We start from the raw sequence: 12,931 nt of genomic DNA, 5'->3' as shown, positions 1-12,931 counted from the left end.
GCAGGGTTTCGCCTGGCTAGGGTGAACTGTTCGGCATCTATGTAGTAGAAGTGATAGATATTGGGACTGATACATCGAGCTTGAACAAACTCAATAGACAGGAAGTGAGAATCTCTTGAACGATTTCCTGTTTTATCGAGAAAGCCTCTCAGTTTTCTTTGCTTTTATTTGTTCGACAGAAATTGATTATAAGGAGGTGGTCCTGGGACGGAACGATTCCCTCAAAAGTTAGTTTATTTAAATGAATTGTTTTTTTTTTTCTCTCACTGAAACTAAGAGACATTCAGTAAAAAGCTCAAAGTATAAAGAAAGCTTCGAGAATGGTAGTACTCGAGAATCCTGGGTGGGCTTCACCCCCCACTCTTTTCCTTTTTATTTATTAAAAATTTATTTTGGTCATTCAGCAGGTAAAAAAAAAAAAAAAATGTTTACCTTCAGATAAATGAGGTCGTTATCCGGGCTTAGACGGGCCAGCCGACGAGCCAAGAGCGTGCCTGATCGAACACTGGAAAGCACCCCTCCACTGGAAACCAAACCACTACACCCCCCTTATTCTGCACGCATTTACCACCTTCTCAGCGAAATATGCCGAACTAAATACGAATCTACCCGAGTAATATCCAAATAGGTATATATATATAAAAGAGCGGAGGAGAATTTCTATTTTTATTTGGGCATTTCACTCATACTCCGCGAACCCCATTGTGCCCGTCGTTTAGTTGAAACACTCCCATTCCATCTCAGGGAGGAGGCTTTCTTTTTTTCTACCCTTCTCCATAGTCGTTTTATGTGTCCCACTATCTTTGGTATATTATATAGTGCAAGATATTATTGGAACAAGGACACGAATATATCGGGAGATATGTGCTAGCTTATATTCCTGCTTGTATGTTCCTGTATATATATTTCTCCCTTCCCACTTTACCCTTCGCAACTATTGGCTTAATATTGTCTCTAACCGATTTTTTGTAAAAGAGGATAGAGAATTCACTGTGTGCGTGTGCTTTATTACCATTGGTTGATAAATAATTGTTTATTACCCTTTTTTTTTTTCTAAACTGAGGATATTCTAGAAACTGTGTTCCGGTGATTTAGATGCTGTCTTCTGGGGAGTCAATTTAGCGCAACCACATTCTTCTCAGATGATCGTGGGGACTTCTTCGCTCAGTCCGAAGGAAGAAAATGAAAAATTTTCTTTTCCAATTAAGATTAAGATTCTAATAGGGCGGGGCCCTTAAGGCCTACGCCACTGCGACCCCTTTGGATCTATTGTGGCTCCCCTCACTCTAAAGATCACCCTCCTGACCTGTCCGTTTAATCAGACTCTTAATTCTGGAGAGCGACTCCTGGTGTAAAGCTCCTCAGGCCTTGGTTTTTTTCCTCCCCCGAGAAGTAACATCCTTAGCCAGGACAAGCCCCTCACACTGACACAACACGTGCAGTGCCGTTTCCTTCTCTTCCTGATAGAACCTACAAAGGTTATCATCTGTCAGGCCGAGTTAATTGGCCTACAATCATCCTTATAGCCCCACACGGTCTTGACCAATTAATTCTGCAGTCAGGCTCGGCGAATAGCCTTTAATAAACTCCTTCACCTGTCTCTGCCCTGTGGTGGCAAGCCACCACTCCTGAGACTCCTATTCTGCACCCATAGCTTAATGGCCGCCGTTTCTTTTCCGATACAAACATGTCCAACTCTTCTGGTCAACTGAATTGTCCCCCAGCTTCTGCAACAACTCTCTACCACTACCTTAACGTGAGCTGGAGAACTTTTGGTATGTTAAACATAGCGCCGCGTCTATCTGGTAGATAACTTGCTAGATAACATTTCGGGTACAATCGACCTCCTCATTTAGAATCTTTAGAAAGACGAATCGCAGATCATGGTTTCTTTTTTCAATCCTCCACCCTCATTCGATCGCCACAGAATATTTGAGGAAGCTAACATAATTTCCTTTGCATCTTTTCTAACCGTCTCATTTCGCCTCTTGTCTACGTATTCCAAATAGTGGTGGAGTACTTCTTAGTTTTGACCTGAAAAGGCAGAAATAGATTTCTTTCTGATGCTCCTGCAAATCCTACACTTAAACCTCCAAGATTCAGTTGCCGTTTTACATACATTTTGTTCAATGGTGCTTTTAAATGGGAGACCCAGGTCTATGAGGTCCCTCCTTCTTTGACCCTGCTTAGCAGAGTGTCTCTAAGAGGCCAAATACGGGTTTTTCTTCATGGTGAAGGTAATTACCGTGCATTTCTTAATGTTCAGGTCCAAGCAGTTCTTTTTCCACTGCTCAGTTAATCCAGGTCTTTTTGTAATATCTAAGAGTCCTCTAACGATGTTATTCTCTGAAAAAAATTCTACGACAAAAAAGAGATCTAGCATTTTTTAAACCATTCTTAAAAGCCCAACTTTAATTTAAGTCCCAACTTTAATCTTTGTAGAACTCCCTGTTGAAACTTCTATCAGATCTATTCGGCTTCTCACAATGTCAGCCGAGGTTCTGCGACTCTTCCCGGTTATGAAATAACTCACCCAGAAAACCTAGGGAATTTCTAGAAGAATAACTAACTGTAATTGAACTGGGGCTAAAAGGATGATTGTAGGCCTATTAGCCAGGCCACTGCAGGCTCAGAAAACACACATGCATCACATGGGCCTGGCAGATGATAGCCTTTTGTAGCTTCTATGAGGAGGAGGAGGAGGAAACGGCACTGCACGTGTTGTGTCAGTGTGAGGGGCTTGTCTGGCTAAGGATGTTACTTCTCGGGGAGGAAAAACCAAGGCCTTTAGGGCTTTACCCAAGAGTCGCTCTCCAGCATTAAGAGTCTACACTCTTAGAGATACTCTCCTAAGTAGGGTCAAAGTAGGAGGGACCTTATAGACCAGGTTTCTAGATGGAGTACATTCCCCTTTAGCACTTGATTACTATCCAAGCTGTCCGGGAATCATAAATCGGATCACCCGCTTCCAATGTTACCGATATGTTCTAATGATGGCTTCCTTCTCAGATAAATAATCTAGCTTTCTAGGGAAGTTATGTGAAGAAAGGGGAGCCGGATATCAAATATAATCTCTCTCACAGATATTCCAAAACTGGACTTAAATCAAAAGATCGGAAGATTCTAAGAAGAATATGGATATTTCTAATCGCCACCTGGCAACCGCCTCGGCTCTCTTCGGGAAATATCAAGAGGAGCTGATTGGTGGGATGAAGACCCACGTTATTTGGGAAAGCTCCTCCGACGGAAGAGCTTTGAAATTTCAGAGAGGCTATATGGAAAAATAAAGTAATGTCTGCTAGTTCAGGAGGGCTTTACGTTCTAACACCAAATTTGGATGTTGTTTACGGAATCGACTAGTTAAATTGTATTATGAACTATTAAGTAAAATCCAAAACCTAGACCGGAAATCGAACACAGTATCGCGATACATACTAACTTTGCGAGTCTTGCCTCTAACCGTTCGGCTATCGTGGCGCCTAGCGTAGTTAGACCATCTTTAACGAAATTCACACAAAGCGTATATTTCAGCTAGTATGAGGAAACAGCTGAACAGAACCAATGATGTATGTATGCTATTAGGATAATGGCAACATCATCGCTATGAACGGCCCGAGAAATTTACATCTTGTCGTAGTAAATTGCTGGGATCATCTATTGGCACTTACTGTTGCAGAAATAGAATGTAGATTGGATGTGTTGGGGGTAATGGGGGAAGAGAAACATCATGTGTCTATTATCTCGTGTGTGAGTGAGTGTCGATAAGGAAAACAATAGTGATGCTGGCAAACGGGAAGGACTGAAGTAGTTTGCTTGATTGGATAGAGCTTCACAAAAGCGGAAACTACCCAGTTGGTGTGAAAGGTTCACTCACAGACACACTTACAAAAACTATTGTATTATTTTGTGCACAAGGAACATTCACTAATATTGTGTGTTTGTGGTAGTAGAGGTGAGTTTTATAATGGGACGTTCGCTTGGATGATAAAATACACAATATTGTTTGTGTTTTGTATTTTAGATGGCACTGGTGGTTATATTGGAGTTTTTGGAGTGGGGGAGGAGGAGTCAGTGGCAAAGGGGTAGTATTGTAGAAAGTGGATATAGCGAACCATCATCCCTCAATAGGCCCATTGGGCGCTTGTTATTAGAGTTCAATTCAACTCAATTTCGGCGACAACCTAATTGGTCCCGAGTGTTCAGTTTACAGTGATGGAAGAATTCCGTTGTATACACTCATAGATGCATGGCTGTTACAGACAGACAAATTATACTTCCTTTTAATACACCTATCGTATTTACTTTATTTTTTTGAATTTTACCACGTCAATGTAAGTAAAAAGTAAAGTAAAGTAATCGCCTATTTTTTCAGGCGGGGCTTAACGTCCAACTACCAATTAGGTGTCCGTGGACGGAGGCGACTAGCAAACATACTTTACTATAAATTCCTCATATTAAACATTAAATAAAATCCCAGGGCTAGACTAGTACCGCAATACATCTTAGCTTTGCGGGTCTCGCATCTAACCGCCAAACATACTTTACTATAAATTTCTCATATTAACCATTAAATAAAATCCAAGGCCTAGACTAGTACCGCAATACATCTTAGCTTTGCGGGTCTAGCCTATAACCGCCTAACATACTTTACTATAAATTTCTCATATTAAACATTAAATAAAATCCAAGGGCTAGACTAGTACCGCAATACATCTTAGCTTTGCGGGTCTAGCCTATAACCGCCTAACATACTTTACTATAAATTTCTCATATTAACCATTAAATAAAATCCAAGGGCTAGGACCAGTACCGCAATACATCTTAGCTTTGCGGGTCTAGCCTATAACCGCCTAACATATTTTACTATAAATTTCTCATATTAACCATTAAATAAAATCCAAGAGCTATACAAGTACCGCAATACATCTTAGCTTTGCGGGTCTAGCCTATAACCGCCTAACATACTTTACTATAAATTTCTCATATTAACCATTAAATAAAATCCAAGAGCTATACAAGTACCGCAATACATCTTAGCTTTGCGGGTCTAGCCTATAACCGCCTAACATACTTTACTATAAATTTCTCATATTAACCATTAAATAAAATCCAAGAGCTATACAAGTACCGCAATACATCTTAGCTTTGCGGGTCTAGCCTATAACCGCTCGGCTACCGTGGCGCCCTACCACGTCAATGAATATTTACTGAACTTATATAAAAAGAGCTTAAACTACACTTTCCTAGTATGTTACACATTTCAGAGTAATGTACGCTGGTCCAAACTACAGTATTGGTGAGCCTTAATGTTGGGATCAAATATCCCCAAGTTTGGAGGAGTTTAGAACGTTGAGATCCTTAAGTCATGTGAGTGTTCTCTTCCCAGATTTTCTTTTTACTTCATTCTTAAATCGTAAAGTCCATTTCTTCCGGTCTGGTGATATTGCTGAATAACTCCTTCCGTCAGGTATTTGAACTCCTGCGTACTTGCATTTATTCACAAACATCGTGTTATAAAGTTTTAACCAATTTTACTGTTGCCTCCAACATCATTATATAACCCCTGGTATTAAAATTAAAAGTGACAAACACTCAGCTTGTTTAATTGCTGTTAGCATATTAAGTTGAATTATGTGCTGTTTAAATCGTTGGTTTGCTTGCACACATTGCCAAAAATTGTTGCTTTGTATTCTCAAAAGGCTATCTCTTGCTTTAATTTTTACATTTACGTTTACATTTTTCTAAACTTCTTATTTTGAAACACATATAATTTAACGGAGTTCAACCAGATTGTAAACCAGCACATTGCATCAAAATGACTCGCTAGAAGGAGCAGCTTAACTCCCATCCGTCTCAAAATGCCATAAACAGAATTTTGCTTGACAAAATTATTTAAAAAAAAAAATTATGGATCTACAATTATATTTATTTCCTCAACCAAGGACGTCAAAATCCTTGACCTAATCCGCCAAGTAAGTACCTTGCGTTCAGGCTGGTCCCCGAATATACATCTATCTCATTATTCTCTTCTCGAAGATTCTAAAAAAAGTACTGAATTACTCATCTCTGAACTGTAGAGATTATTTTTTTTACTAATTTTTTCCCCGTAGGTATTTCCTAAACTATTGAATTGCACAATAAAAAGAATGACTTCAAAAAATGTCAAATATATTTATTACTTCTGCATTAAAACTTATTTCTTATGCTTTTATGTAAGCGAAAATCAAAAGACATTTGAATATTGATATACTATGTTATTGAAAAAATAAGTATAATGAAGTTAGGCATGTCATGAGGGCTGATTTTGTAATATGTTTACAGAAATTGCCACTAGAGTCCTCCACCAACTGGATCTCCATTATACCTGTTTATAACCTTCTATGTAAATAAAATACTGGGAATTTTAGCAGTTGATAACGTCTCTGTTTACAGAAAAAGTCTTTAGGTTTCAGGTTTCACATTGATTCGTAAGCATAACATTCAGTAAATCAGACCAATCCTATCAGTTTTATTTGTTTCACTTTCTAAAAAATTAATTTTCACGCATTCTTACGTAATAGTACTTCTGTATTCCTTTAATGACCACGCAAGAATTAATTCAATTGTATAAGCATCATAGTATCGTTTAATAGGATAAGTATCGTAGAATTTAAACATTAAATAATCGATTCTAGAAATCTCGTTTCAGACATCCACCAAATGAATTGTGGTTCTTTTATTTCCAGTTTGTATTAATAGCTACTAATACTTTTCACAAAGCAAATGTCAACACTTTCACAAAACGTGATGTTAGAGAAACTGGGTGAACTGAAATTGTCTTAGGGTAGATGCCGTTAATTTCTCAGCGGATTTCTTTTGCTTCGGTATTTCATAATCAGTTATGAAAAATGCTGTGCTAAATTCTTGTTAACATAGAGAATTAGGCATTCAAAAGCAAGAAGTTGCATAAAGAAACTCTGTAATTTTAAAAATAAGAAAGAAAAAATTGACTGGGAATTTTTTATTTTTTACGATAATTTTATTGCGTTTACAAGAAATCGGCACTGCACCTGCATGGCAATCCTGGATTGTAACCTTACATTTCTGGATCGGTCATTGCAGTGATGTTATGTTAGCTTTAATAGGTTAGTCTTTATAATAGCTTAAGGGGATGTGATCTATTTATTTTAAGTGCATGCTCGATAGAGTAATTAAAGACATTCATTTTATTAATTCCCGCCACAGTTAGATCAATTATTTTAACTTTTGTTCCTGTAAAACATTTTACGGTTTGCAGAAGTAAATATTACAAAAGTTTTGTATCCAATTGTACAAATTTGCAACTATTACAAACAAGGAAACTTAATGAAAACTGCAAACAAAGGAAATTGGGAGAAAAATGATGCTGCTTCAAACGGAAAGTTAATTTATTCAGTAAGTACACGTTTAATCTAATCTGAACAAATAAATCTGATCGCCAGAAAATGCACAAAAAAGCGTAACGTTTAATTAAAAATACCCAACTTTGACCATTTTTATTCCATAAAAGATAAAATTTGCAAACTTTGTGTAAAATACAGGGCACATCCTCCTTCGTAAGTGTAAACTTTAATATTTAATGTGAAAGCCTTTAATATTAATTATCTAATGCAGAAACAACAGCATTCCAGTGAAATTAGAAGACGATTTCTACTTTTTCCAATGGTTTTTACTTCTTGTTTTTCAAACTAGAACGAGCTAATTTCCATAATCTTGCAATGGCTTATCAGACACGGAAACAGCTAAAACTGTGAAATAAAGAAATAAATTAAACTTTTTCTAATGGATTATACTTTATATTTTTCAAAATAGATCGACCCTTCATTTATAATTTAACAGTTATTATTAACTATCAAATACGAAATCGTTGCATTTCAGTGAAATTAGAGACCATTTCGAGTTTTTCCAATAGTCTTTACTTATTGATTAACAAAAGAGATCGTTCCATTACTTATAATGTATAGTGATACATTATATTTATAGTTTTGAATTTATAGTAACCATAAAATGCAGAAACATCAGCATTTCAGTGAAATTAGAAGAAAATTTCCACAAAAAAGAAACAAAGAACGTGCCTACATCTACATTCTTACTTCAGCCTTAATATTTAACTATCAAATACAAAACAGGAGTGTTCGAGTGAAATTAGAGGACGATTTCTACATTATACCAATGGTATTTGATTCTTGTTTTACACAAGAGATCGTCCCTTGCTGTATAAACTAGAATGTAGGTATACAGAAACCACAGCACCTCAGTGAAATTGGGATAAAAGTTTAATTTTTCCAATTGCTTTTTACTTTCTGTTTTTCAAAAATGATAGACTTTACTATTACAATCTAGCATTGGTCTTAATACTATCAAATAAGCAAAATTTTGACTTTTTCTATAGCTTTTTACCTCTTTTTTTTTTTTATGATTTAAGGCGCGTCAAATGTAAGGGTCAGCTGCTGGATTCAAACCCGGGACCACCTTCCCTCTCGTTACAGACAACACTGTCCATCACCGGACAGTGAGCTGTAAGAAGCTCCTAGGAAGAGAAAATGTAAGGGTCAGCTGCTGGATTCGAACCCGGGACCTCCGCTTGGGAGTCCTGTATGCTAACCTCATAGCTAATCCCTTCCCTTATTATTATTATTATTATTTTTATGTTTTTAAATTTTTTTGGGCGCATCAACAGCTGAGGTTATTAGCGCCCGGAGCTTTTTCCAGTGCACTGCCGGCCTCCTGACAGTGTTCTCTCGTTACAGACAACACTGTCCATCACCGGATAGTGAGCTGTAAGAAGCTCCTAGGAAGAGAAAATGTAAGGGTCAGCTGCTGGATTCGAACCCGGGACCTCCGCGTGGGAGTCCAGTATGCTAACCTCATAGCTAATCCCTTCCCTTATTATTATTATTATTATTATTTTTTTTTTTTTTTTTTTGGCGCATCAGCAGCTGAGGTCATTAGCGCCCGGAGCTTTTTCCAGTGCACTGCCGGCCTCCGGACAGTGTTCTCTCGTTACAGACAACACTGTCCATCACCGGACAGTGAGCTGTAAGAAGCTTCTAGGAAGAGAAAATCTAAGGGTCAGCAGCTGGATTCGAACCCGGGACCTCCGCGTGGGAGTCCAGTATGCTAACCTCATAGCTAATCCCTTCCCTTTTTACCTCTTGCTTTTAAAAAAAGATCGTACTTACATGTACATTTTACCATTGTTTCTTAATTCAAGGTAAAATTCAAAATGCATTGTAATTTAATTAAACATTTTGGATTTTCAGATTAAACACTACTGACACTACAGTAATGCCTGCAAAACCGTTCATCAATAGAAGACCAGGTGGAAAAGACGTAAATCATCTATCTAAGAAAATATACCTACAGATTAGATTAGGAATCAGTTAATTAAACACAAGTATGTAGTTACTATATTAATGTGCATGCTTACAGTCAGAGTTGGGCAAATTTTTCTACTCAGCTCCACTAGACTTATATAGGACTTCCTTTCACTCACATTTAATCATATTGAAGACTCCTTTCATTCACAATTATTTAACTTAATTGGTTAAACGTGAACGAATGTAAGGTTATATAAGTTAAAATGTGTGTTTAAGAAGGTCCCGAATAAGACTTGAGAGTCGCCAACATGGTTAATTGTGAGTGAAGGGAGGTCCTATATAGGTCTCGTGAGTCACCACTCGATTGAAGTTTTCCCAAACTCTGTAAATATTTTATTAAACTTATTTGTAAAAAAGTTTATAAATTATTTTTAAATAATAAAAAAAATAGTTAATTATTAATATTGTATTTATTTTTCCTTTTAATGTCTTAAATAATAAGAAATTAAAAATAATGAAAAAAATACGAAAAAAGAAAACATAAAAAAAAAGTAGGTAGTTAAAAAAGGCCTCCAAAGTCTAGAAAGAGAAATCTAATCGTTAAAATAGTGATTGTTCTGCTACCTAGGAGTGACAGTACAAACTGCAGTACATTCGTTATTAACTTCATTGTTTTTATTAATTATTACGTAGTTTGAGCTTATTTTTTAATTATAAATTATTATAGTTAGATGGCATTAAGTATGTGTTAATTATTTATACCGGAAGTAAGCTAAAATAAATTGTTTTATGCTGAGAAAAATGCATAAAATGTTTCTTGCTTGTCGAGTGTGCAATAGTACTGCCAGAGTATATAGGTAAGTGATTTTCGCAGGGTGGGGGGGCGGGACGATTAATATTTTTTTAATTGTAATTTAAACCTTGTATTATTTTGTGTTTAATTTTGATGATACAATTGGCATCATTTTAGTTTTCTTTCATGTCTGTTGAGGCAGCACAAGTGTGGCACAAAAAATGTTAGGCTCATTTTTGTCAGCATTTGTTTTGAATTTTTTTTTTAAAAAAAATCCATTTTTTCTGTATAATAATTCGGTCTGGAAATGGTTAAATAATAATTCTTATTTATGTAATTATATTTTCAATTATATTCTAGAATATGTTAATTCTTGTTTCTGATATTATATTTTAGAATAATTGTTACTTTTGACTAGACAGACATATGTGACGATACCTATTTCATATTCTTATAGAAGAACTTTCATGTATGTTTATGATAGTGATTATTAGACTAGTCAGACATAATACCATTATCATATTTGATGATGTAAGACTAAGTAGATATGTTTAAGGTGACGAGCGACAGAGCGATGTACCCCCTTTGAACGCTCAAGTCGTACTGAAGAGAAATCTTGACAGTTGTACATACAGAGTTTTAGTGCTACCTGGTGGCAAATATGTAAACTAAAATGTGTTTATATTGTTGACAGTTCCAGTAAGTGCTGTTACCTTGTGGCCATTTATGAAACTAATTTTTCTTTACTAATCTCCATTCGTTTCAATGGTTTTTTAAATCTTTTTTAAAGGTTTTCTTTTATATTCCCTTAAACTCTTGCAGTTATTTCTGATCTTTTTTCAGGTTTTCCTTTTTATTCTTTTTTTTTTATTAAACGCTTTTTAACAATAAATCTGTACCAACATGTTTCTAAAACATCTTTAACAGTTTATTTTTAGAAATTACTTCTTTCATCCTATTGTCTGTTCCCTATCGAAGATTTTTGAAGTTTTCCATTTTTTTTTTTTTTTTTGAGATGAAAAGAAGAATAAATAAGATTTTTTTAAAATTTATATTTTTTTTTATACAGCAAACAAATTAAACATTTTATTTTAAACAAACAACATGCAATTTGAAGTAAAAAATTCTAACATTGTGAAATTAACATGCCTACTACGTATAGTAACTACATAGTACTTGTTTTATTAATTGATTCTTCACAAACATTTCCTAGGATAGATGATTTACGTCTATTTCACTTGGGCTTCTATTGATAAACAGTTTTGCAGGCAGTACTCCAGTATCCGAGGTATTTAATCTGAAAATCAACATTATGTACAATCAACAATATTTATGTACTTAAAATAATTACTGAGTTTAGCTTGAATTAAGAACCTAGACAAAAAAAAACATAATTGATTATGTATTCATAAAAATTAAATAAATGTGACTACAACAAAACTAAAGCATTGATATGAAAGTTTAAATTATTTTTTAAAGAACCTAACTCTTTCTTTTAAAGAAAATTAAATATATTTTCAAAAAACATACTTATTATTTGTCAAAAAAATTACTCTGACAATACAACAAACATGCTACTAATATTCTAATTTTTTGGTCTCATAATTTTTATTTTATTTTTATTACCTTTTTTCTATTTATCCTGTGATTAATAGTGTGATTATTATAGATAAATAGATATTACAGCCAACCTAAGTTAAATGGTGTGCTACGTGAACAAATATTTTGTATATGAAAATGGCTAGCATAAGGGTCCGGTGACATCTAATAAATTTTAAAAAATATTAATGATAATTTAATGCAGTAAACTTACTTAATACATGAATAAACAACATCAATGAATCTAAAAGAATTTTATTAAATAAAATACAATCAAGTTTTAATGAGAGAACTTACGAGTTAATGTTGAGCTTATATCTAGTTCCAAGAGTAGTCTGGACCTATATTTCTTTTATAATTTTTCCTTATTTTGTTTATTATCCGGAATAAAAGTTGATGCGAATCACCTCAAATTATGTGTGGCCATGCTATTGATGTAAAGGCCATTATTGGAAAAGCCTAGCCGGCGAAGGATGGAGTGGGCCAAGGAACTAGTTAAAGGAACAGAGTATTTTAAACAAAACTTCAATAAATGTTATTATTTATAATATATAATGTTTTTATTTGTTCTTTGATTTTTTAAGGCTATTTTTATATTAAAACCATATGCTAACCAACACCTTTAGTAACCCGTCTTGATAAAAATATTAAAGTAATTTAACACTCAAAAGACCAAATAACTAACTGTTTTTAATAGCTTATGCCCAAAAAAACTGAAAGTGATCGCACATTTATAAATACTCAGAAGACAAATCAATAAATTTGTAAACTAAGTTGAATTAATTCAGATCCATGTAAGTTGGTAGCCCAACTATTTAAAAAAAAACATGAGCCTTATTAAAGAGATAATTATAATGATTTTTTAAATTTAAAATTTATTAAAAATTAGGCAAACAAATTAAAAGAATGAACAGAATCACCTGAACATAGGTCGTATTGCAAAATGAACCACGGTTCGGAAGAATACAGGAGGAAGGTTTCACTACAGCAGCTGATAGAATATTATTAAATAAAGTTGGAGGAAAAAAATATAATGGGTTGATTTAAATATTTCTGTATCCAAAAAGTTTAACTTTAGTCAACTGTTGAAGTTAGAATATTCAATTGTGATTAGGAGGCCCCCTCCTGACTTTTGTTATACATAAACTGCTTATTGAAATACCAAACACTTAATCTCAGTCGTTGAATCATTAGCATGTTA

General features: G+C 34.7%; 1 protein-coding gene and 1 long non-coding RNA gene across 5 annotated transcripts in view; both read right to left on the bottom strand.

The window, feature by feature from the left end:
• Window positions 1-538, bottom strand: part of nAChRalpha4 (nicotinic acetylcholine receptor alpha4) — a 204,102-nt gene extending 203,564 nt beyond the window's left edge. For both annotated transcript variants that reach the window (XM_074116204.1, XM_074116205.1), the window contains exon 1: window positions 433-538. The gene's annotated coding sequence lies outside the window, so the exon portion shown is untranslated. The remainder of the gene's footprint in view (window positions 1-432) is intronic.
• A 10,470-nt stretch (window positions 539-11,008) lies between these two features.
• On the bottom strand, window positions 11,009-12,858 carry LOC141447757 (uncharacterized). 3 transcript variants are annotated; one of them, XR_012454561.1, is made up of 3 exons: window positions 12,028-12,827; window positions 11,758-11,895; window positions 11,009-11,428 (listed from the first exon to the last, which is right to left on the bottom strand). It is a non-coding gene; the product is annotated as an uncharacterized lncRNA (long non-coding RNA). The 3 variants fall into 3 exon arrangements; XR_012454562.1 differs by having other exon boundaries at window positions 11,009-11,895; window positions 12,028-12,221; window positions 12,651-12,825; XR_012454560.1 differs by having other exon boundaries at window positions 11,009-11,895; window positions 12,028-12,858.
• Window positions 12,859-12,931: the final 73 nt, after the last annotated feature.

Source organism: Rhodnius prolixus, unplaced genomic scaffold (assembly GCF_049639745.1).
Source record: "Rhodnius prolixus isolate KJV_2025 unplaced genomic scaffold, Rpr scaffold_13, whole genome shotgun sequence".
Lineage (NCBI taxonomy): Eukaryota > Metazoa > Arthropoda > Insecta > Hemiptera > Reduviidae > Rhodnius > Rhodnius prolixus.
This window is presented reverse-complemented; position numbering and strand designations above follow the sequence as displayed.